Source organism: Lactuca serriola, chromosome 6 (genome assembly GCF_051521515.1).
Source record: "Lactuca serriola cultivar US96UC23 chromosome 6, Lser_US96UC23_V15, whole genome shotgun sequence".
Classification (NCBI taxonomy): Eukaryota; Viridiplantae; Streptophyta; class Magnoliopsida; order Asterales; family Asteraceae; genus Lactuca; species Lactuca serriola.
The window spans coordinates 25435439-25441405 of record NC_136413.1 but is presented as its reverse complement, the minus strand read 5'-3'; positions in this window follow the sequence as shown (position 1 = coordinate 25441405).

Here is a 5967-nt window from a genome sequence, read left to right as displayed (position 1 = left end):
CATTGTCAATACAAAACATAAGCATAAACAAAACTTACATTCATTTACACTAGTGACCTACTTCTCTTTTAATCTCTCAGTGTAAGGCAACTTCGTATCGATACCTGTGATACAAATAAACTGAGTGGGCCAGTCTTGGGAGCCTGGTGAGCATATAGGGTTTTCAACCCACAATAAATAATAAACTTATTAAGTTCTTAATCAACAATAAATTTATTAATTTCATCAACCAAAATAACCTTAATTACCCATTCCCATTATCCTCACTTTACGTCCCTAAAACAACTATCACAAGGGACCAAGCCTAAGGATTTTTCACAAGGGATGACACCATTGCTTTGGGGGTTCCTCAGCAAGTTATGTTAAATAAAACAAACACCGGGGTGACAACATTGCTTTCCCTCAGCAAGTTATGTCAAACAATACATCCTAACATAAAACAACCAACAAGGTAACAACATTTCTTTCCTTCAGCAATTTATGTCAAATAGACACGAAGTCACATCGTCATCATGTACTAGTCCATTGCTCTTATTTATCGATGGTATTTCCCACGGGAGTTTTCCCCCGCAATACATGTCAATGGGTTTTTCATATAATAAGTCCATAGCTCTTATTCATTGACGGTATTTCCCATGGGAGTTTTCCCCCACAATACATGTCAATGGGTTTTCCATACAGCTGATGAACATAATTAAGGGGTTTTCCCCAGCCTTACTTGCCCTAAAGGCACTCATGAGGGGAATAGAGTACAAAGAATGAACATTTAAGTCCATTAACACCTACAGGTTATGAGCCTGCTAGTGTTCCACAGACTATCAAAACAGTCCATGGTTGTCATCCATACTCTGCTAAATGATGGGGGTTTTAGAGTACATCGAATGAACGCTCAAGTCCATTAACACCTACAGGTTACGAGCCTGCTAGTGTTCCACAGACCGTCAAAACAGTCCATGGTTGTCATCCATACTCTGCTGAATGACGGGGGTCAACGTTGGGTAAGGGATTTTCTCATATTGCACCACTCATGCCAACATTTGGGTAAAAGCATTTCCCATATTTCACCACTCACTCTCATCTCATCTATCCAACTCACCTTTCATCACACACCAACTATTTAACTCATGATCTATATCACTAACTCATGAAGCTTGTCCAATAACTTCATAAAAGAACAAAGACTCCAAATTTCTTCCAAATAAAAGTATAGGGAAAATACTGATAAAGTACTCTCGTATGCTCCCGTACCCCGACACGTAATAGTGTCAAAAGGAAGAACTAATGGATGAACACACAGTTCAAAAATACCTAATGAACATATAGTTCAAACATACGTACCGATTACAAGTCTACTAACGTTCCACTGGGCTATCTAAAATAGTCTGTGGCCGTTGTCTATACTATGCTAGATGACTAGATCATCTTAAACATCGATACCTCTCATCAATTTTATTTCATCACACATCATCTAATTCATCTACCCATGTTTTACCCAACATATTTGTATATATACAATTTAAAACTCGTATAAAACATCAATTCAACAGTCACCTCAAATAACAATTAATATATTTACACATAGCACGTATTTTAAGGTAAATACTTCATATCTATGTGTAAGGTGAAAGTGACTATACACTCACTTGATTTAATGAAAATCGGGCAACAATTCGTTTCCTAAAACGATCGTTTCTAATAAAACCGAGAGTTTTATTGAGAAACCGGGTTTTGCAAAGGTCGGGCTTCAAAACCGAAAAGATAAATTTTTCGGGCCTTCGGGCACTCCAGGACGTGTTCCGGGCGTTGGAAATGATCTCGGGGCATCGGGGGAGGTCAAAATAACCAAAATATTGAAAAAGGGGTAAAAATGGGCAATTTCCCAAAATTAACCGGGAAGTCTCGCAAGGCCACTATTTATAGGGGATAGCTACGAGGGTTCGGCCAAGAAGGAGGAGTCAGCGAAGGCAGGTGGCATCCGCGGAGCGAGGACAGGTGGCGGGTGCGAGCTTCAAACACGCGAAGGGCACGCGACGCCTTCGGATTGGGCCAGCGAGGCTCGGATGATGAGTCAGAAGCGAGGCGTCGGAAGATCATTAGACCGCACCCTCGGTCAAATCAGCAAGCGACACGTGTGTTGCGCACGAGCTATGCATGCGAGGATCACGTGGCCAGCACCATTCCTTGCAAATTTTCTCGAAAATTGTGCCCATTCTTGTAAAATCCATAACTTTCTCATACGGGATCCGTTTTTGACGTTCTTTATATGCACGCGTAGGTAAAATTACACTCTACAACTTTCGTTTAGACTTCATCGGCTAATTTTGACTTTTTATATTATTATTTTTAACAAACCGGGACAGGAAATCCGTTAAAAATTCATAACTTCTTCATCCGACGTCCGTTTTCGTCAGACTTTTTACCATTTTGCTATAAATGATGAGACCTTTGATTCTCGTTTAGGTCGTGTTGGCTAAAAATTACTCGATCTAAAATTCGAGTTTTTAGCTGTCTATTGCTAATCCGAAACTTCGAAAAATCATAACTTCCTCATACGAAGTCAGATTTGGGCGTTCTTTTTATACCTACTCTCGGTTTAACGAACACTACGAGTTTCATTTGGATCACTAAGGCCAAAAAGTAGTTTATCAAAAACTCACTTTTTACGACATTCGGCACCGTGCCGGTTTGTTGCGAAACTTCGACAGGTCATAACTTCTTCGTTATAACTCGGATTTCGGCATTCTTTATATATGTGTAATCCTTGTCACGCCCACTACAAGTTTCTTAATAGATATTGGCTTTATCTAAAATTTAATTTTTGACTCTCATTTTTATTCTTAATTAATTAAACCCTAATAATTAAGCATAAAACACATAACTCACATAATATTCACATAATTCCTTTTCATTTCTTCTAAATGAGTTACAAAGGTTAACCTAGACCATTATGTCAATATTAATGTCTAGTCTAGAAACACGGGAGTTACACCTACCAAGGGCAAAAGACCATTTGCCCTTTCACCCATGGCCCAACCAACCAAAGCCCAAAACTCCCTAATGACACAAAGCTCAAAATGGCCCAAAAGGCTTCCTAAGCGTACGCCTTGTTACACCCAACGTATAGCTCAACCTCAGAAGACATAGGGAGTTGCAACTTGGTACGCCCAACGTACCCAGGGTAACACCCAACGTACTCATCAGGCTTCAAAAAAACTTTATTAAGGTCTTCATACCTTAAGACTTTACGTCCAAACTTCAGATCCAAAACGAATAAACGTCTGGAATCATAAAGTTGCAAACTTTATGCCTTTGCATGGCTACAAGGAGTCCAAAATCCAACTCTAAGTCTTATTCATGACCAAAAGGCTTAATAGATCCATCATGCATGATTGGGAAAGACCAAGTTCCCATTTTTATGAACCACCATGCTCTAAAATGAAAGAAAATCCTCCTCATTAGGTCTGGAGTTGCTCAAAATCTCAAGATCCAAGGCTCTGGTACCATTAATGAACATATCTGACTATATAGTTAGATCTAAAGAAATATGCATCAAGGTTTGAGCTTTATACCTCTAGAAGATGCACAAGGTTGAGCAATTTTTGGATCCAAAGGATTGAGTGAAACACCTTAAATCCAAGGGTCTTCCTTCACGACCAAGAACACCAAAATGACACTCTAAGGCTTCAAAACACACAGACACACTTAGGGTTTCGAAATGGAGGCTAGAGGTAGGAAAGGGTTAGAGTCTGTAATGTTCCTTAAATAGGGTCTAAACACTAAAATTTAGGTTTACCCCTGCAGAATTACACTCAACGTACCTATGCGTACGCCCAACATATGCAAGGGACTCACGATACTCATTTAAACGTCTACGCCCAACATACCTATCTCGTACACCCAATATAAGGACCAAATTTGCAAAATTTTAAAGAATTAAACCACAAATGAAAATACCTGGAACATTGGTGTTACAAATCTCCCACATTTAAATCAGACTTCATCCTAGAAGTTCACCGCTGCAAACAAGTCCAGGTAGTGCTCCTTCATCTCATCCTCAGGCTCCCACGTCCATTCCAAGCCTTTCTTGTGCTGCCATTTCACCTTAACTAGGTTCACCACTTTATCTCGTAGAGCCTTGGTCTTCCTCTCAAGAATCACAATCGGTTTCTCCACATAGTTCAGATGCTCATCGTCCTGAATATCATCCAAATGAATCACCGCTGAATCATTGGCTATACACTTCTACAACTGAGAGACATGGAAGGTGTTGTGGATTTGACTGAGCTTATTAGGAAAAATCAAGGTGGTATGTAACCTTGCCCACCCGGGCGATAAGTCTGAAGGAACCAATAAACCAGGAGCCCAGCTTGCCCTCTGTTAGGTGCATTTGTGCACCTTTTTGTGCATATTCTAGTCCCTTTTATGCATCTATTTAGCATAGTTGTCCTTTATTTTTTGCATTTCATCAAATTCATGTGAGTCTCTAGAACAACCATATTTTCACGCTTTCATGATCTTTTCAGGTAAACTGGAGGTTGGAACACTCTTTGGGAGGTGTCGGGAAGCATGGGTGAAGATTTTGGGATGATCTGATGCAAAATAGAAAAGTTGAAAAAATCAAGATTGGACTTGGAGACAGGAGCGTACACATGTCATGCTTAATTTGTACTGGACATCCCTATCCAAGACCACAAAAACGGCACCCCATGGCGTGCCACAACCTCCCGAATGTAGATATTTACCAAATTCTCTGTATAGATACTCTCTTGGATCGTGATACAATGCATGCTCGTGTTCACCAAATGGGAACCCGATTATGTTACACAAGTTCTTGATGATATTGAAACCATGTTCACAGATTTCACATTAGGAAAGACTCAAAAGATTATGAACCCACGTGTGTTTGACAAGTTAGAGTTTGGTAAACCGAATGAAGAAGTGGTTAAGTTGAGGTGTGAGCTCATGTTAAATTGTGTGAGTGAATGCATGGAGACACAGTGTAGGGTGTGGGGCAAAGGGTTAGCCATGGTGAGTAGACCTAATCGGTTAGCTCAAGATGTGTATAAGGAGATTGTAGGGTGGGAAGATATGAAAGATAGTATGGTCGATGAGCTTGTTGATAAGGATATGAGTGGTAAAGGGTATAAAACATGGCTTGATTTTGATGTTGAAGTGTTTGAATATGGAGTTGAGATTGAGAGTTGGTTGATTGATTCTTTGATCAATGAAGTGGTGGAAGATATCTTAGTTCTTTAATGAAGAATCAAAGACTCTAAGATATGTTTTTGAACGTTTTTTCATTCCTTGGATATTTTTTTGTTCTTTTTTGGTGCACAGTTTTAGAAATTGTACTGTTGAAGTTTCCCCTAAGGGCTAGAATGGCCGGATCTAAGATAGTGTAAAAGTATAATTACATAATATACAAGTATTTTAGATTCGTTCATTCTTGCTGTTGGGAAACCTATTCACAATTTTTTTCATATGAACTTATGAAGCTTTATTTAACTTTGATTCTTGGTGAATTCAAAAAAATGATGTACAATTTTCATTGCAGAAGACTTGTATTGTGGTGGTGGATTGCATAGTGATTGTCGGCAGCAATAAGTTAATTCGCCGTTCAAATAGTTAAAAAAATGAATTTGTATAAAAAAAAAAAACCTTTTTAAGTTTGTGAAGTTAAATAAATAAATAAATAATTATCTCATAATAGTTTTTTATGTATTTATTGATTTTCTAAGGTTTTGTGGATATATATATATATATATATATATATATATATATATATATATAGAGAGAGAGAGAGAGAGAGAAGTTCAATAGAGAACCAATATTGATCAAAGAACCAAGGAACTTATCTTAACCATCTATTTTCTTTTAATCTTGGTCATTAATCCTTAATTAACCAAAATAAACACGGAGGGGCATTTTGGTAAATTTAGGCTCTCATTTAATAATCATGTTTGTCTC